The sequence below is a fragment of the Canis lupus genome, chromosome 19 (genome assembly GCF_003254725.2).
Source record: "Canis lupus dingo isolate Sandy chromosome 19, ASM325472v2, whole genome shotgun sequence".
NCBI lineage: Eukaryota > Metazoa > Chordata > Mammalia > Carnivora > Canidae > Canis > Canis lupus.
This window is the reverse complement of record NC_064261.1, coordinates 2,763,457-2,789,135: the sequence shown is the minus strand read 5'-3', so window position 1 is coordinate 2,789,135 and position 25,679 is coordinate 2,763,457. Positions and strand designations below refer to the sequence as shown.

Below are 25,679 nucleotides of genomic sequence, written 5' to 3'. Positions count from 1 at the left end.
CACCTGCTAATATATCCCTGTCACCACTCTGTGCTTGAGCCATTGTCACGTTCTACTGTGTAGTCTGGCCACCTCCTAGGCACATCTTTTCAACAATTACCACTTTACACTTTGTGAACAATCTCAGCACCAGTGTCCACAGGATGACTCAGTCTAGAAATATCCAAATGGAAAAATCCAGAGTCTTGTGGGTGGTATAGTTGGTTAAGCCTCCGATTCTTGGTTTTGGTTTAGGTCATGATCTCAGGATTGAGTCCCACATCAGGCTCCATGCTCAGCATGGAATCTGCTTGAGAGTCTTTTGCTCTCCCTCTCCCTCCCCCTCTGTCCTTCCCCCATGCACACATGTGCTCGCTCGCTCTCTCAAGTAAATAAATAAAATATTTAAAAAAAAAACAGATCTAAATAAATCTGGGCTTCTTTGCCATTCCTTAAAGTCTGTTGCCTCATAATACCAAGAGAAAAATATAACCAATCTTTAAAATCTTGAAGAAATACAAAGATCTTTCCAAGAGAAAAATATATCCAATCTTTAAAATCTTGAAGAAAGACAAAGATCTTTATCAAAGCCTTTTTTGATATAAGAGAGAGTTACTCAGAAGTGCCTATTGAAAACTTGCTGCAAGTCACCTTCTCCATTCTGTTCTCCCCCAAATCTCACAGGTCAGAGAAGCTACTCAAATTTCTCTCTTCCTCTCTTGTAAAATCTCTAGCCCAAGCTGCCTCTCCTGTCACTCCCTCCTTCCCCCTCTCTTGCAATCCTTCTTGGATCTTGAATGTTTTCTTTCCTCTCTTAGGTGGTTCTATGACTTTTTCTACGTGGATCAAGTTATTTCTTTTCACTTTCTCCCAATTCTACTTTCTACCCGCTTTCCTGACTAGCACACCAGAGGCACATGAACTGAGCTACTAAGACAATAATTGTCCTTAAAACATGAGGAGAGGAATGGCTATAAATTCTTATACGTTCATCCTTGCTACATGAAATATCAAGTCAAATTGATGTGCAACGAGTTGTTCTTGGTTGGGTTCCTCCATTATTGAATTCCTAAAGTTCTGCAAATAATATAGTATTAATCAAAGACTCCCTCAATATGATGCATCCTTATTTTAAATAGGCTTCTGCTGCTTCTCAGACATGGAAAATAGCCAGCTTTTCCCCTTGACAGAAATGATTTTAGGATGCCATGGTGGGTGCATTCCCAGCTACCTAACTGCTGCCAGCTGGATTCATAGCTCCTATTTCATGAGGTTATGGTCAAACCTTAAATCAATCCCAGAGAACAATAAACCATTCAGGAACCTTCACTCTATGTGCAATAGACCTGTGTTCCTGTTTTACCTGAATAGGAACTCACTGCCAAAGCAGCAACCAGCATGCTCAGAGCATTCAACATAATTTCTGCCATTTGAGGGAATCCTTCCTTCTTCTTCCTTCTAGGAATCTGGCCATGGACCAAATGATGGGAATTTTCACCCCTTTGAAAGTGTTGGGAAGTGGCCACAACCCCTCTCTCACCCTGTTTACTCTCCCCTGAGGGCCAAGTAGTACCTTACCTGCTTGGTGAAGTCAGAAGGACGAGCAAGAAACTCAGCCTTTTCTTTCTCTTTCTTTTTTTGGATTTCCTTGTCAGAGGATGGGAGTTTTTGCTTACTTCCTGCCCCATGCATGGCAGTCAGGAAGGGGTCAGAGCTCACTTGCTCCTAAGGCCAGCTCTAAAGACCTAGCTCTCACTTTGTTCCAATGGAGGGACACAGTAGATGCAGCTCTTTTGCTCTACATCTATGTTCTACAGAGCTAGCCCTCAGAGTCGGACTGAGGAGTCCGACTGTGACCACAATGAAGTTCTACTCTTCGATCCAGATCTATCTTTCATAAAACATATTCTTAAAATCTTCATTTGTCTGATTTCTGCCATTGTTTCTCAGTAGCACTTGTGAAACCATAATATCTGCATTCAATTCAATTAAACTAATATTCAACTGCCTATTTCATACATACCCCTAGGGAGGGAGCACATTAACTCATTCCCTTATAATGAGTTAATCTATATCATGCAATTAACATTTCCCAATCATTCACCATGAGTGAGTCTAAAGCCAAGTGGAATGCTAGGACCATCCCAGGTAAGTTCCTAGGATGATATCAGGGGTGAGGATGAAGACATGCTCCATGATCCAACTTACAGCCTATGAAACTCCCCTCTCCTTCCGGTGAACCTGGACCTGTGTTGGTAGCAACACAGTTGCTAGGCTTGAGTGGTTGGCTCAGGATCGCAACTTGAATTTATCCTTTCTGCACCTCAACCATAAGACTGTGGGCTAGTAAACTCTTTTTTTCCTAAGAAAACATTCCTTGTCTGGGAAATTAGAACAATATCTCTTATCATTGTGGGAATGAGAGAATTGTGTAATGATCTTAGAATAATGCCTGGCAAGTAATAAGCCCTCAATAAATGTTAGTGATCAGCAGTAGTAGTAATAAAATATTTTTCTATCACCAAAAATATCCCATCAGGATGCATCTTTAGAATGTGTCAATGAAAAAAAAAAGTGCTTTGCTTTTAAAATAATCGTTTTATAAATATTTTAGAATGAATATTTTAGTGAGAAACAGGTATATCGCTTTCTAGCAAATACGAATGGGAATTTGCTTGCTGAAAAACAGAAATACCATTTTTATCACTTTCCCCACCCAGAGCATCTCAAGGAACATTTCTTAGCTGCTTTTATCCAGACACATGTCAGACCTAAGATGTAGTGACAACTGCCTCCTGAAAGTCTTGACATGGGCCCCTAAGTGGGGGCATTTCTAATTTTGAAATGAGCTATGTGGTTCAAAGCTCCATGCTTTCCAACAAGTAGATGATTGATAAGACTTTCTCGTCCACTGATCAAGCTTGGTAAAAAGGAAAAACAGGAACTAAAAATACCATTTATGTTTGAACTAGGGGCACTGAAAGTAAAAGGAGACCCAGATTTACATACGTGATTACATAATTATATATTTAACTAGTAGTTTGGAGTAAAATTGTCCTTAAATCTAGGGATTTTTGTTGTTTGATCCCATAAACTTGTAGTTGTTATTACCACAGAGCTGAATTTTCTTAAAGATTTTATTTATTTATTCATGAGAGACACAGAGAGAGGGAGAGACATAGAGAGAAGCAGCTCGCTATGGGGAGCCCAATGTGGGACTCAATCTCAGAACCCCGGGATCACATCCTGAGCCCTGAGACGAAGGCAGACGCTCAACCACTGAGCCACCCAGGCAGGCATCCCTGAGCTGAATGGTTTTTTGCTGATGACTTTTTTAATTCAAGGTACTGGTCATTATACCATCTAGACATTTTGCAACCTATAGAACTACCAAGAAAGAAATTCATTTGGATGTTGTATCAGCCTTCATATGGATTCTCTGTAAAACTGAGATGACATGTTATATTAACTAAGTAAAGGTGATGTAATAAATTTAGGTTCTATTCCTCCCTTCCAGCTGGCATGCCCAGGTGACAGTCTCCTTAGAGTACCTCCCGATGAGTCCTTCCTCCATCTCTTCATGCCAGGAGATCCTCATGTCATTCAATGTATTTGTCATAAATTATTGCATTTCTACTTGAACAAATAAATAGTCACTAACCTGAAGTTTCCCCTGCAAGCAAAAAGTTACCAAACTGGAAATGTGGATTTTAAACTTAGCATATGAGCTAATGTGGAGAGTAAGAACAGAAAATTCATCTGTTTTATTGCAAATCTTCCATCTGCACCTAAGAAATAGGCTTCTCAGGTCCAAGTGCCTAAGCTAGTATCCTGGGAGATGCGACCATTAAATTTAAGACTCTTACTAATTTATAAAGTAAAGCCAAGGAAAAAGCAGTAAGTCATCCTTTCATGAAAGAATTGGGTCCCATTCTATATGTATTTTTGGGATTCTAGTGCTTTCCATGAGTGAGAACTCAGCCCCATAATAGAAGACCTATATATCAGAGGATAACAAAATATCCCGGGCCGATTCTCTCCTGTGTATGAATCTCAAGGGGACAGGGAAGCAAGAGCAACAAGTGTAGAAGTTGACAGGGAACCTCGATGGAGTCGCCAGGGTCAGGAGCAATCAGAAGTTGGTCTCAGAAGACAATGAGATGACCAGGGCCAGAAGGGCCACTGGGACCTGCGACTCTGTATCCATGAATGTCCCTCCAGTTCTCCAGGAGGCATGGTTATATGGCTGCTGAGTTGGTTCCTTGCCATTTTTTTTGCTATCCCGTCTATTCTCACAATAACCCCCTACCACCAAGTAAGTCTGAGTCCCTTGAACCCAAGAGAATCAAACACTGGATCATACTTGCTATCAAGAATCGGAGCGTTAGCTGGCAAGTCGGTGTCCCTGTAGTAGGCTGGGACTCCTGTGTAAATTACCTGGTTCTTGGACCCCAAGGATCACCTAAAGGATGTGACAGTCTCTCTTCTCAGTGAGTGAAATAATAAAAATGCAAATCTTCCCCTGGATGTCAACAGACATTCCTTTTCTAGGGGGAAGTGACCTTTGAGTAATGGTACAGAGTAGTAGGCTGTAGCTTCAATATTTTAGAAGGGGGAGAGCCTGGTTAACAATATCTGACATTCACTGCGTGCCTCCCCAGGTTCTGCACTCCATTACCTAATCTGATCCTCACAGTAGGCCTTTGTGTATCTTCACAACTAACCGGAGGTCACATAACGAGGAAGTGGCAAAACTGGGATTCAAACTCAGTGTCACTTCCAGAGCTTGAGCCTCTAGCCAATGTGCTGTAATAGGAACAAACTCTCAAAAATATTTCATCCTGGGACGCCCAGGGGGCTCAGCGGTGGAGTGTCTGCCTTTGGCTCAGAGCGTGATCCCCGGGTCCCCGGATCGAGTCCCGCGTCGGGCTCCCTGCATGGAGCCTGCTTCTCCCTCTGCCTGTGTCTCTGCCTGTGTTTCTGTGTCTCTCATGAATAAATAAATAAAATCTTTAAAAAATGTATTTCATCCTGTCTCTGGACATCTTCAGTTTCCAGTAATGTCTCTCATTAGCAGGTCTAAGTAGTAGCCCACACCCAGCCTCTTGGGCAGCAAACAGGCCCTCTCAGTGTGTCTACAGTGACACCCACACTGGCTGGTAAAATTTCGCTGATTTTCTGTGCTCCACTGATAAATCACAAGGGATAACCTTCTGTCTGCATGCTCTTTGAACACTTTAACCTAGATTTTTAGAAGTTTCTACTTTACCTGCTTCTTGCTTTTTGCTTCAGCTTCCAAGAGATTCCTGGTCTCAGGCCTTTCTCCCCACCAGGGGAGAGCCGAAGTGCGGTAACATGATTGTATTAGACATCAGAAACAGGCACCACATGTGCAGCAGCTTCAAGATACCAGGCTACTGGGAGCCTTTTGTGGTGGTGAAACATTGCCCAAACTAAGAAAATGAGTCCCACCATCAGGTCTCTTAATTGTGTTTCTCCACAAGGGCATCTGACAGCAGCTCTGGAAAACGTCAGACAAAATGCACTATCCCCTCAACGCTCAGGCCCAGCGAGCCGTGGTCTCACCGGCAGGAGCACCAGCTAGGAACACCTGTCTCTGCTGTGGTGATGTCAAGGACCTCTCATCCATACACCAGCACCAGCTCCTCAGTCCAAAGAACGAAACAGAGAGAACTGCGGTAACTGTCTCAATTGTTCACTTTGGGGACATTTTCATGCAGATGCCTATTTGTGTTTCATAGAATCCCTCTTACAACCTCGGTAGGAGGCAGGGTCAGAAGGAGGACAGTTTCCCAAGTCAATAGCCACTTCCCGAGGAGGAAATCCACGGATTTTTTTTTTCTCTCCTGGCTACAGAGTCACAAATATTCCTTAAAAATTATTTATTATTTAAATTCAGTTAACATATAGTGTATTATTAGTCTCAGGGGTAGAATTTAGTGATTCATCGGTTGCATCTAACACTCCTTGGTGCTTATCACATCAAGTGCCCTCCTTAATGCCCAACACCCAATTACCCCCAACCCCCCCCACCTCCTCTCCAACAAATATTCTTTAGTTGTTTGTAATGCAAATAACGGCAACCATTTCAATTTATGCATATAGCACTCTGTGTTTTCCCAGAAACAGGTTTGCTTTTATGTGAACCTTTCTAGGAACATATCTCCCACTTAAAAGAGTCAAATTGTGCCTTTGTTTCAGTGTCTTAATTGAAAACAAAATGCACAAAAACCAGGAGAGGAAAACAGGGATTCTCAGCCAAGTGCTAGGCAAGGGGAGCTACTGTGGGGGAGGAGTGGTTGTCAGAACACCTGGGGGATTTATTCAAAGTGGCTTTCTGGGCAGGCTCTACACCCTACCCCACCTCACCCTAGAAGGAATCATCAGAATTGGAGGCACTTTGAAGCCCTCAGATGCACCTGAGTGGAAAACAAATCTTTAGTTACTAGAATCCAAAACATTTTCAACAAAACAGAATGGTAACCAGTTCCCTGGGAACTGAATCCTTTAATAGCAGGCATGATTCTCAGTCTACAAATTAAGATGTGCAAACAATATTAAATCTCTATTTTCTAGAAGTGTACTATATTGACTTTGAACTCCAATCTCCCCAAACTTGTGCGAAAATATAATCTCTATGATTACTGAGTCCACCCCCTTCCCTCAAGATCATGTAGGGTGTCTAGCATATTCTGCTGTATGAAGTTATGGATGGAGGTAGAGAACTCTGGTATTTGTCATCTGTCCCACAAGTTTCCACTAAGATTTCCATTGTTTTTGGTCCTAAGGGCTTTTCAGGACTGGTGCCACTCTATGCTTCCAAGTCACACCTAAGACAGGGGAATCTTTTGTGAGGTAGTTGAGGGGACTTGTCTGCCTAGGTAGCTCTTCCTCCACAGGTTCCTGTAGCTCCTGTTCCAGTTCTATTCCAGATGTTCCTTGATCTCCAGTCCTAGTCAGGAACTACTCTCTAATCTGTCCTTTTGTTAATCCTCTTTGCTTCTTATAAACCTTAATGCTCTTCTTTCCCTGCAAACCTTCTAAATTCTACTACAGGCTCAGGACTCTGGTAACAAAACCCATAAATCCTTGGAAGTTACTTCTCCTTTCTATCCCACCACATGACTCCCCCCACTACTACCACCAATCTCCCAACCTTGAGGCATTTGAGCTCCAAGTTTGAGTAATAGAAACATACAGAAAAAAAGAAAAAATATATAGAGATGCAACTAAGCAACCCAAAATATTCCATCACATTTTTATACTCTCTTCACTGGTGATTCCCAGTTCTAGTTTCCAAATATTCCCAGAAAGATGTCTTTAGGTTATAAAAATCTTCCAAAACTTTTCTTTTTATTTATGTATTAATTAAGATTTTATTTACTTATTTATGAGAGATACAGAGAGAGGTAGAGAGAGGCAGAGACGGGAGAAGCAGGCTCCATGCAAGGAGCCCGATATGGGATTCTATCCCGGGGCTCCGGGATCGCAACCTGAGCCAAAGGAAGACGCTCAACCACTGAGCCACCCAGGTTCCCCTCCTCTAAAACTTTTAAAATCAAGTTAATGCTGATGACATTTAAATTTATTTTTCATCATAAGTGTAGTTCTTAATCCCCATCACCTATTTCACCCATTCCCGTAACCCTCTCTCCTCTGGTAACCATCAGTTTGTTCTCTATAATTAAGAATCTGTTTTTTGGTTTGTCTCTTCTTCTCTTTTTCCCTTTGCTTGTTTGTTTTGTTTCTTAAATTTCACATATGAGTGATATCATACAGTATTTGTCTTTCTTTGACTTATTTCACTTAGCAGAATACTCTCTAGCTCCAACCATGTCATTACAAATGGCAAGATATCATTCTTCTTTGTGGCTGAATAATATTCCATGTATATAACACATCTTCTTTACCCATTCATCTATCGATGGATGTGGATTGCTTCTATATTTTGGCTATTGTAAATAATGCTGCAATAAACATAGGGATACAGCTATCCCTTGAATTAGGGTTTTTGTATTTTTGGGTAAATATCCAGTAGTGTGGTTAACTGGATCATAGGGTAGTTCTATTTTTAATTTTTTGAGGAAGCTTCATATTGTTTTCCATAATGGCTGTACCAGTTTGCATTCCTACCAACAGTGCAAGAGGGTTTCTTTTTCTCCACAGACTTGTCAACACTTGTTTGTGGTTTTTTTTTTTTTTTTTTTTTTTTTTTAGCCATTCTGACAAGTGTGAGCTAATATATCATGGTATTTTTGATTTGCATTTCCTTGATGATGAGTGATACTGAGCATCTTTTCATGTGTTTGTTGAAATCTGTATGTCTTCTTTGGAGAAATGTCTGTTCATGTCTTCCCATTTTTAATTTGGACTATTTGTTTTGTGGGGGTTGAGTTATATCAGTTCTTTATATATTTTGGATGCCATTTGCAAATAAATATCTTCTCCCATTCAGTAGGTTTCCTTTTAGTTTTGTTGATTATTTCCTTCACTGAGCAGAAAAGTTTCCTTCACTTTTTATTTTGATGTAGTCCCAAAAGTTTGTTTTTGCTTTTGTTTCCTTTGCCTCAGGAGACATATCTAGAAAAGTGTTGCCATGGCCAATGTCAGACAGATTACTGCCTGAGTCCTCTTCAAGGATTTTTATGGTTTCAGGTCACACATTTAGGTCTTTAATCCATTCTGAGTTTATTTTTGTGTATGGTAAAAGAAAGGTGGTCCAGTTTCATTCTTCTCATGTGGCTGTCCAGTTTTCCCAACACTATTTGTTAGAGACTGTCTTTTTTGCATTGTAAATTCATTCCTCGTTTGTTGAGGATTAATTGACCATAAAACTGTGGGTTTGTATCTGGGTTTTCTATTCTATTCCATTGATTTATGTATCTATTTTTAGACCAATACCATACTGCTTTAATTATGACCGCTTTGTAATATAATGTGAAGTGTGGAATTGTGATACCTCCAGTTTTGTTTTTCTTTTTCAAGATTGCTTTGGCTAGTCAAGGTCCTTTGTGATTTCATATAAATTTTAGGATTATTTTTTTCTGGTTCTGTAAAAAATGCTATTGGTATTTGATAGGAATTGCATTAAGTCTGTATAGACATTTTAACAACATTTGTTCTTCCAATCCATGAGCATGGAAATGTCTTTCTGTTCCCTTGTGTTGTCTTGAATTTCTTTCATCAGTGTTTTATAGTTTTCGAAGTACAGGTTTTTCACCTTTTTGGTTAAGTTTATTCCTAGATATTTATTGTCTTTGGTGCAATTGTAAATGGGATTATTTTCTTAATTTTACTTTCTGCTGCTTCATTATTAGCATATAGGAATGCAACAGATTGCCATACTCTGATTTTGTGTCCTCCAACTTCACTAAATTCATTTATCAGTTCTAGGAGTTTTTTGTGGAGTCTTTAGGGTTTTCAATATATAATATTATGTCATCTGCAAATAGTGAGAGTTTTACCGATTTGGGTGCCTTTTATTTCTTTATGTTGCCCAATTGCTATGGCTAGGACTTCTAATACTATGTGGAATAAAAATTGGTGAGAGTGGACATCTTATTTTGTTCCTGGCCTTAGCAGGAAAGCTCTTAGTTTTTCTACCATCGAGTACTGTGTTGGCTATGGGTTTTTCATATAAGGCCTTTATTATATTTGAGATATGTTCCCTGAAGACCTACTTTGCAGAGGGTTTTATCATGAATGGATGTTGTACTTGTCTGCATCTATTGAAAGGATCATATGGTTTTTATTCTTTCTCTTATTGATGTGACATATCATGCTGACTGTTTTGTGAATATTGAAAAACCCCTACATCCTGAGAATAAATCCCACTTAAATGTGGTGTATTTTTTTAATGTATCTTTGGGTTTGATTGTGCTAATATTTTGTTGAGGATTTTTGCATTTATATTCATGAGAGATAATTGGCCTGTAGTTCTCTCTTTTTTGTGTGTGGTGTCTTTATCTGGTTTTGGAATCAGTGATACTGGCCTCATAGAACTATTTTGCAAGTTTTCCTTCCTCTTTTAGTTTTTAGAATTCTAAATTCAATTTTTAAAATTTTTTTAAATTTTATTTTTAAGTGATCTCTGTACCCAACATAGAACTCGAACTCACAACCCTGAGATCCAGAGTTGGTCTACTGACTGAGCCAGCCAGGCACCCCTAGAATGTTAAATTAAAACATGACTAACGGTTGTGGTTAGAGTCAGAGATTTAAGAGCTGAACAAAAGCATTGTTCCTACCCTTACAATAAGAAGAAAAAACCGAATAAGCTTCAAATTAACAACTTTTCTTATACCTAAGAGAACGAATATTGCAGGCAAATAACTAACTTAAAATGGAGAAAAAGAAAAAGGCTTACAGGAAGAAACAGGATTCAAGCATTTGCTTACTTGAGACAGATGCTGTCGAATCCCATAAAAGCTGATAAGAAGATTAAACTAGAAATGTTTAAAGAATTGCTAAAGGCCAAGTGTGGGCTAGCATGAGAGTGCGAAGCCCCAGGGGGCTGCAGACATAGGATGCTTAATGCCCTCCTGCAGATTTTTCCTCTGGGAACACCAGGTGCTCACAGGGAAAATCCTAAGAAAATGTCCTGTAAGGTGCCAGCTGGGGAAGGAGAACAGCAGCCGTTGTCCACTGCCCAAGTATCACCCTGATACATCTTTATGTTCTCGCCCCAAAACCCTTAATCTGCAGCAGGAAGAGGATCATGGTATAGACTGTGAGAGTATCGGTAGAAACTGACTCTAGCTAGAAGAGGAGAATAGGAGGGGAAAGAAGTTTCTTCACTGGGGGAGGGGCAAGAATAATTACTAGGCCAGCACTACAGCTGGAGAAGGGGCAGGAACACCTGAGACCCAGGTTTCCAGTGTCTGTCTAAGACCAAGGCTTCATGAGAACAAAAGAGGTCAACACTTCCTCATCCACTACCACCATGCTAGTAAGAGTTGCAGTGTGTAACATAGCTGAGACAGCTACAAGGTACAGACCTTCTCTGAGAATCAGCCTAAATGAATATCCCAAACTCTCATAGCAAAGGCCTAGCAAAAGGAAAATCTTGCTCCTCTCTGAGCATAAAAAATGTTGTTTTAGTATCTATTGTCATATACTGTATGTTCACCTTTCAACAAAAAAAAAGTACACAGCATACAAAAGGGCAGGAAAAAACATAGTATGGAAAGATAAGGCAATCAACAGAACCAGAATCAGACATATGTTGAATTTATCAGACAAGGAATTTAAGATTACTATGATTCATATGTTAAAGATTCTAATGGGAAAAGTAAATAAGATGCACAGATAATTTTAGTAAAGAGATAGAAATGGTAAAAAAAATCAAATGCAAAGCTAGAAATCAAAAACACAGTAACAGAGATGAAGATTATCTTTGAGAGGCTCATTAGTAGACTTGACATAGTCAAGGAAAGAATCAATGAAGTTGAATATACATCAATAAAATGTACCCAAACTGAAACACAAGGAGAAAAAACTTGGAAAATAGACCAAGGTTTCAGAGGTATGGGACAATATCAGACAGTCTAACATATACATAATTTAGAATCTTGAAGGAAGAAAAAGAGAGAATGGACGTAAAAAATATTCAAGAAATAATGGCTGAGAATTTTCTAAATTAGTAGCAAACACCAGACCTCAGATCCAAGAGGTTTAGAGATCCCCCAGAAAAATATGAAAACAAAACAAATAAAATAACCAAACAAAAACTCTAAGACATATTAAAAGACAAAGAAAATCTCGACAGAAGCCAGAAGGAAAAAGACATTACCTATAGAGGAATAAAGATAAGAATTACAGCAGACTTCTTGTAAAAAACTATAAAATAGAATGATATCTTCAATGTGATGAAGGAGGAAAAAAATGTCAATTCAGAATTCTACATTCAGGAGAAATGTCCTAAAGTATATTTCTATACTAGACATCAATAAAGGCTTTGTGAGAGAAACAAAAATGTAAGGACCTACCGATAAGCAGCAGACCCACCTTATCAGAAATATTGAAAGCCATTCTTCAAGGTAGGAAAAAATGACATACATCAAAATATTAGATCTGCACCAAGAAATAAAGAGTATCAGAAATGGAATACATGAAGGGCTTACAAAATCATTTTTGTCTTATTTTAAGTGCTCTAACAAATAACTATTTAAAGCAATAGTATTAACAAGTTGTATATTTATAGCATATGTAAAAGTAAAATTATGAGAACAATGGCACGTGAGAGGGAGAGAAGAACTGGAAATAAACTTAGAGTTTTTGAACTACATGGGTATCAAGACAGTATTATTTGAAGATGGATTCAGATTTTGTAAAATTTTATTATATAGCCTAGGGCAACCATTAAAAAAGTTTTTAAAGGTTGAATTAAATCCAGAGAAGACAGAGAAGATAAAAAGAAATAAATAACAAGTGAAACAAAAAAACTGCCAGTAAGATGGCAGATTTTAATCCAATCATATCAATAATCATCTTTAATGTGAACAGTCTAAACACACAAGTTAAAAAGACAGAAATGATCAGAATTAAATTTAAAAAAAAAAAACACCTGGATTCAACTTTATGCAGTCTATGAGAGACCACTTTAAATAAAAAGGCTTATTTAGTTTAAAAATAAAAGGATGGAGAAAGATACATCACACAAACACTAACAAAGTATTTGCATTAATTTTAGACAAAGCAGACTACACAACAAGGAATATTATCAGAGATAAAAGATGATATTACATTATGAAAAAGAAGTCAGGGATCCCTGGGTGGCGCAGCGGTTTGGCGCCTGCCTTTGGCCCAGGGCGCGATCCTGGAGACCTAGGATCAAATCCCACATCAGGCTCCCGGTGCATGGAGCCTGCTTCTCCCTCTGCCTGTGTCTCTGCCTCTCTCTCTCTCTCTGTGACTATCATAAATAAAAAAAAAAAAAAAAATTTAAAAAAAATAAAAAATAAATAAAAATAAATAAAAAAAAGAAAAAGAAGTCAATTATCCAAGAAAATATAATAATCTTGAATGTGTATGCACCCAACAACAAACTTCAAAACACATGAGGCAAAAATAGGCAGACCTTAAATGAAATAGACAGATCTACAATTTTAGATGGAGACTTCAACACCTCTCAAAAATTGATAGAAGTAGGCAGAAAATCAGTAGAAAGAAAATCAGCAGAGCAACGCCATCAACTAACTTGTCCCACTTGACATTTATAGAGCACTAAATCAGCAGCAAAATACAAATTCTTCTCAAGTGCACAGAGAATATTCTTAGCCATAAAAAAACTTTCACAATTTAAAAAAATGAAAAATATGAAGTATAATCTCAAACCTTATGGAATTGATAATAATAGATAATAATATCAAGATATCTGGTAAATATCCAAATATTTGGAAATTAAGCAATACATGTCTAAATAATGCATGAGTCAAAGATTAAGCCTTTAGGGAAATTTAAAGTATTTTGAAATAAAAGAAAAAAATATATATTAAAAATTTGTAGGATGCAATTAAAGCATTTTTAAGTGGAAATTTATATTTAAATGCTTATACTAGAAAAGAGCAATAGAAAGACCTGAACTCAGCAATGTATTCTCCCATCTTAAGACATTAAAGGAAGCGAAATTAAGTCTAAAGCAAGCAGATGAAAAAAGGGAATAAGAAAATAATATAGACCAGAGAACAATGAAATTGAACACAGAAAACCAAAAGCTGATTCTCTGATAAAGTCATAAAATCAGTAAGCCTCTGGTCCAGTTTCCCCTCAAAAAGAGAAAGACACAATTTACCAGTATCAGGAATGAACTGATCGCATAGGTATTAAAATATATAAGGGAATACTACAAACAAGTCCATGTTCATAAATTCATCAGCTTAGGTAAGATGGACCAATTCCTTGCAAGGCCCAAGATTCACTCAAGAATAAATACTTAAACCAAGTAGTCCCACATCTATTAAAGAAATTGAATTTGTAGTTTAAAACTTCCAAAAAGAAAACCCAAATGATTTCACTAGTGAATTCTATAAAACACGTAAGAAAGAAATGATGACAATTATACACCATATCTTTCAGAATACAGAAGAGAAAGGAATATTTCCCAGTTCATTTTATGAAGTCAGCATTAGTTTAAGACCCAAACCAGAGTGTATATTGCAAGAAAACTATAAACCAAGATAGATCACAAATATAAAGTCAAAAAATTTCAACAAATTAGCAAACTGAATCTCGTGATATATATAAAAAAGATAATACATGACCCATTGAGATTTATCCCAGACCCTAGGAATACAATAATTACAAAGATACAAGGTTGGTTCAAATTTAAAAAAAAATCAATATAATTTACCATGTTAACAACCATATCTATCTAACTACCTATCATCCATCTATCTATCTATCTATCTATCTATCTATCTATCTATCTATCATCATCTATCTATCTCTATTCAGTAGAAGCAAAAACAAAATTTAATATCCATGCATGAAAAAACTCAACAAATTAAGAATAGAAAGGAACTTTCTTAAACTTATATAGGAAATCTATTAAAAACCTTCAGCCAACACTATACTTAAGGGTAAAATATTGAATGCTTTTCCTCCTAGTTTAGGAATAAGACAAGGAATCCATTCTCACTCTACTTATTCAACATCATACTGGAAGTTATAGCCAGTGAAATAAGCTAAGAAAAAGAAATAAAAGGCATATGGATTTGAAAGGAAAAAGATAAGATTGCCTTTATTTGAAGACAAGATGGTTGTCAATGTAGATAATTCCCAAGATCTAAAAAACACTCCTGAAACGAGTAAGTTTTAAAAGGTCAATACACAAAAGTCAATCATATTCCTATCTTCTGGCAATGAATAATTAGAATGTGATATTAAGAAACGAGATCAATACAATTGTAACAAAAAAGTTAAGTACCTAAGTATGCACTTAACAAAAGATGTAGAAAGGATGCTAAAAACTATACTGATGAAATATATTAAAGAAAATATATTGAGAAATATACGGTGTTCGGGGTTTGGAAGCATCAACATTATTAAGAGGTCATTTCTCCCCAAGTTGATCTTACAGATTCAATGCAAACTCAATAAAAGTCCCAGTAGGTTGTTTATAGATAATGACAAACCAATTCTATAATTTAGATGGAAAGGCAAAGGGCTTAGAATAGCCAAAACAACTCTGAAAAAGTGGGAGGACTCACACTATGGGATTTTAAGACTTACTATAAAGCTCTAATAGTCAAGAGAGTATTGTATTGACTAATGGATTCATGCATAGAACAATGGAACACAATAGAGAAATCACACATGGACCCAGAGAAATACAGACGACTGATTTTGCACAAAAGTGTCAGGGCAATGCAATGGACATTCGAGAATCCTTTCAACAACTGATGCTGAAACAACTGGACATACATATAAAAAACAAAACAGAATAAAACAAACAAAAACCCTCTACGTATATTTCACATCTTGAAGAAAATTTAACTAAAGATAGATCATATACCTGAATGTAAAACTGTAAATGTCTAAAAGAAAACCTGGCACAAAGTTTGAATGACCTGGAGTTTGGCAATGAGTTTTTAGATACAATTCTAAAAGCACAATCTACAAAACAAAAAACTGATGAATTGGACTTTATTGAAACTGAAATCTTGGCTCTGCCAAAGGCACATTCTGGGAAAAAAATATTTACGAATCACATATCTGACAAAAACTTGTATACAGAATTGATAACATCTTAAAACTCAACAATAGGAAAACAAACAACCCATTTTTTAAATAGCAAAAGAGATGAGCACATATTTCACCAAGAAGATATTAATGGAAAATGAGAGATGCTCAACATCTTTTGTTACCAAGAAAATGTAAATGAAAACCATGTTGTGATAGCGCTGCAAACTTATTAGAATTTTTTTTTTTTAAGATTTCATTCATTTATTCCTGAGAGACACAGAGAGAAGCAGAGACACAGAGGGAGAAGCAGGCTCCATGCAGGGAGCCCGATGTGGGACTCGATGTGGGACTCGATGTGGAACTCGATCCTAGGACTACAGGATTACGCCCTGAGCCAAAGGCAAATGCTCAACCGCTGAGCCACCCAGGTGTCCCTTTATTAGATTTGTTAAAGTGAAAAAACCCTGACAGTACCAAATTCTGGTAAAGAGGTAGAACAACAGGAACACTCATTCATTGCAGGTGAGAATGGAAAACAACAGTACAACCATATTGGAAGACAGTTTGGTTATTTTTCATCAAGGTAAGTATATACTTCCAACATGACCCGGAAATTCTACTACTAGATATTTCAATTCCAAATGAGTTGAAACACATTGGAATATTGATCACAACTTCATTCATAGTCATCCCAAACTGGAAACAACCAAGATATACTTCAACAGGGCAATGGGTAAATTAACTTGATATCCATACAATGGATTATTACTCAGCAATAAAAATGAATGAGCCATTGATTCACACACAATAACATGTTTGAATCTTAAATGAATTCTGTAGGTGAAAGAAATCAGACCCCAAAGGCTACATCTGATATGACTGTATCTTTATAAAATTTTGGAAAAGGCACATCTGCAGGGATAGAAAACAGGTCAGTGGTTGCCAGAGGTTGGGGGAATAGGGAGAGATCTTCTACAAGGGGGCCACACCAAGTAATTTTTATAGTGGTGAAATGCTCTATACGGTATTGGGGTGACAGATACATTTGTCAAACCCCATAAAACTGTGCGCTACAAAAAAATGAATTTTACTGCATAACATTGAAAAAAAATCAACCAAGATGTCAGGGAGATCCCAATAGGAAATACAGAAAAAAAATACAGAAAAAAAAAAAACCCTATTTGCTGAATAGCAACTTTTAAAGAGTGTCAGAGAGTTAAAAAAAAAACACAACAAACAAAACCAAACACCAATAAATGTAGTATCATGACTTCAAAAAAAGTTGCTGTATGACCTTTTCACTCTCGTCCACTGTGAGGAATGCTGTGTTAATGTAAACTCCAAAGAGCAAGGCCTGTGTTTGTCTCCCTCTGTAGGCCTTAGGGTTACAGTACAGTATTTCTCACACGGAGAATATACAAGACCCCCCTTTTAAAAGAAAAATTTCTCATCGGTTGTCCACTCATACTGTTGACATCTTTTATCACTTGTTTTAAGAATATGTATAAACATCCAAATATGTGATTTTTATGCTTATGGTTCTTAGGCAGCTATGAAACTGTAACAGCAAACTGTAACCCCAATAAAGCTCAATCTAGTAACAGCAAATTGGCGAAACCCAATCACTGCCCACAATGTGGTTGGGTCTTTTGAGGTGCGCAGGCTGGACGACTGTAGAGACTACTCAATGTTCCTCCACTATTTTCTCTTCAGTTACACAAACCTCATTTTTTATAGAATACTTTAATGTCATATAAGATAGCCTAAAAGAGATTGGGACCCACTTCCCATGTTAACACAACGATAACTGCTACTAGACCCTGTTATAATGATTCTATTCCCATATGTACCTAGTCTGTGATAAATAAAATTCCATGTAAGTTACACTTGGTCCTTGTTGTCTGAGGAGCCTAAGTGTGAAGACATCACAGTGATGCAGATGGACATAATCTGTCTGTGTTTGAGGAGAAAAGACTGTGTTGGCGATTATGGGGGGAGGGGAGAGGCTCAGCTATCTTTGTAAGAAGTCTTTATCTGCTTTAGAAAATTCTGACAGGAGGAAGATGCAAACACCACCTTCAGGTGGGATTTCAAACTCTTGCACCACTACACTGATCTGTTTTGAACTATTTGGAATTCCCTAAGGTTACAATAATGCTTTTTTTTTTCTTTTTCTTTCTTTCTTTTTTTTTTCCAATAATGCTTTCTACTGTGCTTTCAAGACTGAAAAAAAAATCACTCGTAGATGGTGATAACTCAATAACATAGCGCGTCAATTTAAATAGAAATCTACAAAAATTGTCTGACACCTGGTTCTGATTACCTGTGATTTGGAGAAATTCATGTCATAACAATGGATAGCCACGTGTGCACTGGAGTAATTTTTGATGTATTTCATATGAAAAGTAAACATGCCTTTGAATTTTTACAATGATGCAGCCAGTTTTTGCTCAAGTCTGTAAGATAGGGAGCTGGGGGCTGGATGAGGGCTGTGTCAGAGGGGGACAATGATTGGCATATTTTCCTGTAGTGCTTTGCGTGACTCCTGGTTGGAGAGCCCAACAGACAGGACACTCAAAGATTTCCCTGCTCCCTTCCTTCCCTCGTGTGCCTCCAACACCACGCTTGAGAAACAGCAGCAGGGAAACGGATGCACATGTAGGTGATGGCACCACGTCCTGGCAGCCACACATACCAGCTATGTCGTCCTTGGGCAAATCACCAGCCTCTCTGTGCTTTCATCACTTCATCAGTAAAGTAATGGTAATAGTGACGAGGTTCAAATGAGATGTAGGTAATGTCTTGAGAGAAAAGCTTGATATCCGGACGTACTCCATAAACGTCAGCTAGTATTACTGTCACACGTAACACACTGGATTGGCATCACCCATTTCCTCCCATTCTATGAGTTCTTGGAGGACAGAGACCACAGCTTCGTCTTCTCTGTATCCACAGGTCTGACCATACAACATTCCATTAAGGTGTTTGAACTGAAGACGGAGAATCGAATGGGAAAATCATTCGTGAGAGAGAGCAAAGAGATGGCAACCAAGCTAAAGGACAGAGATGAACAACTTCCGCTTTGGGGTGGAGGGTACTAAGATCTGTGTGCTACTTCAGAGTCAACTCTGTACCCAACATATTTTCATCTCGATGCATTTAACAAATTATTCCTCAAAGTGCCTTTGGGTAGGCTACTGTCAGAATCTGCACCTAGAGTTTGTTTCCTCTGCTGCAAAATAGACCTGAATGCTACAGAAGCAAACCAATTTTTTAAAAACCTTATCGTAAGGTGCTAGAAATGTTTTGGTCTCGATGTTGGATGTATATTACATATCTGTAATTTTCTAATTTGCAACTTTACTACATATATATATATATATGTTATGCCTTAAAACAAACTTTTAAAAAGCCCATCGGTAGCAATCCCACCTGATACTTGTTTACAAGATCACCACTGCTACCCTGAGTGTCCTTCCCTTGGTACCTCGGAACCTACTGCTCCCAAAGGCATCCTGTGTATACACAGCATATAATCATGGGAAATCTCCTAGAACTCACTTTGAATAGACAAGCCCTCAGGGCTTCAATACACCGGAGCTTTTTGTTACAAGCACCCAAAATTAATGTTCATGTCATCTATCCACCAGAGGGAGCCAGCACAGCCGGAATAATAACATACTGACCTTAGCAAACCACCAATCAAGCTTTTCAGACAAGGACTGCAGAGTTTCAATACATGCAAGTATGAATTTCTTAGTTCCTAGGAAAGCATGTGAAATTTTACTGAAGTTGGATTTCATTCATGGCTTTATTTCTCTCCTCAGATGTAGACATCTAATAATAAGAGGCAATTAACTTTGGAGGCATTAACGTTAATAAATGCCTATTAAGGATAAGGGTGTGTGAGTGTCAGGATAGCTCATCTTTGAAAAACACGTTATGGATTATGAAGAATCTTCAGAAATGAGAAATGAGTTTTGACAATTTTTCTTCTTAATACAGGAATTTATAGTTTGCGCCTCTTGGAGATGAAAAAGCAGTTTCCATTGCATTGATGTTGGGCTATCATTAGCATATATGCAAATTAGACCTGTGAGGTCCAGGGCATGGTTTTTCCAGCAGAGCATGGGATAGATTTCAGGGCCCACACACCCTACCAGACAGCTCTGTACTGGGACAGGTACATGGGCACATTTGCAGTCTCAGGTCTGGGCAATGGTGGCCCTAGATGATGCTTTGATAAGGACAATGATGTTTTCCTAATATCATGTAAAATGCAGTTCCAAGACAAGTGGCAACTGCCCCCTTCCAATCAAATGCTGACCTTGAGTTCTTGCTATAAAGGAATTCTGGATTCACTACTGGGCTATGGAAATGAACATTTTCCATCCTGTTCTCCTTGGCTGCAACCTGCCCTGCTGGACAGGTCTTGCTCATATTTTCCAATTTGTCTTTTTCTTTATAATTTCCATTTCCTGATCTCTCCTCATCTTCTTATTTTTGTAGCCATGAATTTTTCTCGTTGGTTGAAAATTTTTGTAGGAGGAAACTGAAACCAGGCATTCCGTTAAACATCTTATATGCGATCATTCCTGACTTAGCTTATTTGACCTGACAACAGCTCTTAACTCTGTTGATCACTCTATTCTTAGAGAACAATCTCTCATTTGGCTTCCAGGACATAGCTCTTCAGCTTCTCCTCCTTCCACGCTGGCTGTTCTTTCTCAGCCCCTGCATGGATTACTCCTCATATTCCTGATTTCTAAGGGTTGACATTCACGAATCATTCTTTCCTCTGCTCTGTCTACACCACTGCCTAAGTGATCTTACCTGGCCTACAGTGTTACACACCATTCATCATGAACAACTCCCAAGTTCTATCACCCCAGCCTCTGCCCTGAACTTCACACTCCTATTCAGTTGCCTACTCAACATCTCTATCTGGATGTTTAAAGGCATCTTGAATTGACATGCCCCAAAGCAAACCCTTAATTTTCTCCCCTTACTATGTGCTTCTCTCACAGTCTTTCTTCCTGAACAAATGATACCTCCTTTTTTGCTTTTTTGGTTGCTTATGCCAAAAACCTTGGAGTGATTCTTGGTTCATCTCTTTCTCTCACTCCTCACACCAGCAAATGCTGTTGGTTCCCAGTTTGAAATATGTCCAACACTGGACTACTTTATTACCACCTCCACAGCTATTGCTCAGGTCTAAATCAGCACCACCTCTTGGCCTGGATTATCACAACAGTCTTCTAATTCACTTCCCTGGTTCTGCCCTTCTTCCCCTCCCCAACATTCTTTACTATGATCAGAGTGATTCTAAGTGAACCTAAGAGAGATCGTGTCTCCTCTAGGTCATAATGTGTCTCACTTCAGAGAGTGAAACCCAAGAAACTTGAAGACTGTACATGGTCAATGAACCTTGGGTCACAGATCCCAAAGCTCTACATGGATAGCCCCCTGCTGTATTTTTGGTTATTGCTCAAGCCTCACTGTGCTTTGTGCACCTTCTTTGAATATGTCAAACCTGCTTCCATCTCCAGGTCTTGGTACTTGCTGGTCTGTCAGGAATGCTCTTCCTTCAGATGTTCCCTCAACTCTAGTATCTGCTCAAATATCATCTTAACAGATAGGTCTTCTCTAACACACTATATTAAATAATACCACACTCCTATCATTCTCTATCTCCCTTACCTTGCATTATTTTCTTTCCTAGCACTTCCTAACACCTCTCTTCATTGTATGGATATGTGTCTGGGTATATGTATTTGTACATACAAGCAGTATATACATTTGTATATGTATATGTGTGTGTGTTTGATCACTGTCTTCCCACCAAGAATATAAGCTCTATGATAGAAAGTATTTTGTTTCATTCATTGCTATATCTGCCAGTGCCTAGGAAAATGCTTAGCACATAGTAAGTGTTCAATAAATATTTGTTGAGGGTGCCTCGGTGGCTCAGTGGTTGAGCACCTGCCTTTGGCTCAGGGTATGATCCTGGGGTCCTGGGATCGAGTCCCACATCCGGCCCCCTATATGGAGCCTGCTTCTCCTTCTGCCTATGTCTCTGCCTCTCTGTGTGTGTCTCATGAATGAATAAATAAATAAAATCTTCAAAATAAATAAATAAATAAATAAAAAATAAATATTTATTGAATGAATGTTGAATAAATCTAGGCAGTTTTTATTCTGACTGAAAGTTACATACAATATATAAAATAAAATGTGTTAAAATTTCCTTAAATTTTCCTGGGTTGCCCAAGCAGGATTGGGCATCACCAAAGGCATTTAAAGAGATGCAGTATTTACCCTTGAAGTACAACGAGTCCACATAACGTTTGATGAATATTGGAGTGAAATCTGCCATCTTTATGCTGCATGAGTAGATCGTCTAAAGGCAATTGGGCAAAACAGAAGCTGTTAACTAACATTACTTGACCCTTTTTGGCCTTGTGTTGAATCACAAAGCATTATATTTATTACACGTTTGTTTCTTTTAACCACGTGCCATCAAATTCTATGTAATCAGGATTTGCATACATGTTATACGCTCACCTAAAATGCATGTATTATGAATGTCATGGTACATTATTGCAGATGCTGAAGAATCCAGGCTGATGTTTTCTGAGGGAATATCCATCAGTGAAGTCAGGAATTGTTTCTATTTATCACTCAACCGCCAAAACCAGTTGTTATATGTAAAAATTTCTTGATGTGAGCTGTTAGCATATTCAAGTATGTTTGAAATTGAATATCTGATCTAAATGACATATATTTTAAATATACTTGTGAAAGCCAAAAGACAAACTCATTTAAAACAGGGTATAATTAACGAAAAGCTTCTATTAAAAAAAAAAAAGGCCCACACTAATAGCTAGTCTGATTTATAGTAGCCTAAAGAAAAACACAAATCTAAAATCTCCTAATATTTCCTTTCTTATGTATTTTAGTGTTTGATCTTTATCTTTGAAATGAACATGTAGAGGTAAAAATACAGTATGAATCAGATAGGATATTTTAATGCTTATGCATTTTAAAGGCCACGCACCAGTGTGGTTGGAATGGGCTTTAGACCTGGACTCCCCGAGTATGAATCCTGGCTCAGCTACTTCCTGACTGTGGGTCTTGGGCAAATGATCTTGTCCACACGTTTCCGCTTCCTTATAGGGTTGTTGTGAGGAATAATGAGATGCCTCCTGGTAAAACTCTTAGACTGTCACTGAGTATAATCGCTCAATAAATACTAGCTATTATTATCAACTATATATAATGAAAATAAAATTCTGCCTCACAAACCCCTTTGTAGCTAATGGGCTGAATTAATCCAATTTGCACTAATTTGTCAAAAATATCCAAATAGTCTCATGTGAAATTACTCCTAAAGAAAGAGAACCTTTTATACAGCAAAGGAATGCTTAGCACCTTCTTTAAAGATGCCAGTTTCTCTCCAGGACTCTGATTACATATACTTCAGATGGCATAATTGGTACTCAGGGCCCAGAGAGATGTTTCCCGAGCTATTGCTTTTAAAAAGCTCTGAGAAAGCCAGTAGTAGGTACTAGCTTCTGATGTGCTTCGTTATTGATATTGATATTTTGAGATTATGACAAAGGCAGTGAGAATCCTGATTAATGAATTCTCTTCATTTTATACTTTCTTCAGCTCTGTTACCCCCCAAACCCATTAATGTGCATACACACATGCATTTATATCTCACACTCCCCACTTAAAAAAATGAGAGAAGATGATTTGTCCCATACCCATATTTGCTTTAGTGTTTATCTTTTGAATCCTGTTTTAGGGTAGGCTATTATAATAAAGATTTGTGCCCTTAACTTTTCTAGCCTTATCAATTTTGTGAGATGTGGTAGATAGGATACAAGGTTTATTCTAACCCTATTAATTCTATGATAGATTGTAGACTAGTCTTCTGTTGAATTTGAAATTGTAAAGTATGTTATGATTTGGGGTACTTAACTCAGTTCTCTCATTCACATTATAGATGGACAAACCATGGATAATTTTTTTCCTAATTGAGTTTTCTCAATCTTTCTTTTTTTAAATTGAGGCAAGATTCATATAATAAGCAATTAACCATTATAAAGTATACAGTTCAGCAGCATTTAATGTGTTCCCAATATGGTTCAAGCACCACCTCTCTCTAGTTTCAAACTTTTCATCATCCCAGAAAAATACCCATACTCAAAGGCAGACACTTAACCACTGAGCCACCCAGACATCCCCAAAATACCCATACTCATTAAATAATCACTCCACATTTCCTCCTTCCCCCATCCCACGTTTTCTGCCTCTATAGACTTTCCTATTCTGAATATATCACATAAAAGGAATCATATAAATATATTACTCTTTGTGTCTAGCTTCTTTTACTTAACATGTTTTCAAGATTCATTTCAGTCATAGCATGTATTAGCACTGTGATCCTGCTTTTTGATTAATAATATCTCATTGTATTTGTATATCACAATATGTTTATCCATTCATCCACTGACAGACATTTGGGTTGTTTCCACCTTTTGGCTTCTATGTATAATGCTACTATAAGCATTCATATATATAACTTTCTGTGTGGACATATATTTTTTATAACTTTTGGGTATATACCACAGGAGTGGAATCTCTGGGTTATATGATAATTCTATGTTTAGTTTTTTGAGGAATTGCCAAGATATTTTCCACTGTGGCTGCATCATTGTACATTCCCACCAGCAATGAATGAAAGTTCTTATTTCTCCATATCCTTGCCATTAGGTTCCAGTTTTGTTATTGTTGTTTTTATTAATGCCATCCTAGTAGGTGTGAGGTGGTATCTCACTGTGGTTTTTTTAAAAAAAGATTTTTTAAAATTTATTTATTCATAGAGACACAGAGAGAGAGAGAGGCAGAGACACAGGCAGAGGGAGAAGCAGGCTCCATGCAGGGAGCCCGATGTGGGACTCGATCCCGGGTCTCCAGGATCATGCCCTAGGCTGCAGGCGGCGCCAAACCGCTGTGCCACCGGGGCTGCCCTCTCACTGTGGTTTTGATTTGCATTTTCTTAATGACCAATAAAATTTAACATATTTTCATGTGTTTATTTGCTATTTACATATCTTCTTTGGAGAAATATCTGTTCATGTTCTTCACTCATTTTAAAAATTAGGTTTTCTTTTTGTTGTTGAATCATAAGAGTTCTTTATATATTCTAGAAATTGAAGTCTTATCAAATATGCAATTTGTAAGTATTTTATCCCATTCTGTAGATAGCCTTCCCACATTCTGATAATGTCCTTTGATGTACATACTATTTACATTTTTATGAAGTCCAAGTTATTTTTAATTCGTTGCTCATGTTTTTGCTGTCAAATCCAGGAATACATTGCCAGATCCATGTCAATCTTCAAATTCATCTGAAATTTCAAGGGACCCCAAATAGTCAAAACATTATTTAAAAACAAAGTTGGAGTACTCATACTTCCTGATTTCAAAGCTTACCACAAAGCCACAGTAATCAAAGCAGTGCAGTACTGACATAAGGATAGACATATAAACCAATGGAACAGAACTGAGATTCCAACACTAACCCCAAACATCTATGACCGATTGATTTTTTTTTTTAACCAATTGATTTTTGACAAAGATCCCAAAACCATCCAATGAGGGAAAAAATGTTCTCTTCAACAAATGGTGTTGGGATAACTAAATATCCAAATACAAAGAAGTGAAGCTGCATCCCTACCTTACTCCACATAGAAAAATGATACTGAAAATGGTTCAATGACTTAAATATGAGAGCCAAAACAATAAAACTATTAGGAGAAAACATAGGGGGAAATATTCACTATTGATAATTTCAGGCCATAGATAATTCTTTTTTTAAAAAAGATTTTATTTATTCATGAGAGACACAAAGAGAGAGAGAGGCAGAGACACAGAGGGAGAAGCAGGCTCCATGCCGGGAGCCTGAAGTGAGACTTGATCCTGAG

At 37.7% G+C, this 25,679-nt stretch overlaps 1 protein-coding gene across 3 annotated transcripts in view; it reads right to left on the bottom strand.

Annotated features, from left to right (window-relative positions):
• The window catches only part of MAML3 (mastermind like transcriptional coactivator 3), a 599,968-nt gene that overhangs the window by 539,843 nt on the left and 34,446 nt on the right, over positions 1 to 25,679 (bottom strand). For all 3 annotated transcript variants that reach the window (XM_049097303.1, XM_049097301.1, XM_049097306.1), the window contains exon 4: positions 22,003 to 22,084. The gene's annotated coding sequence lies outside the window, so the exon portion shown is untranslated. The remainder of the gene's footprint in view (positions 1 to 22,002; positions 22,085 to 25,679) is intronic.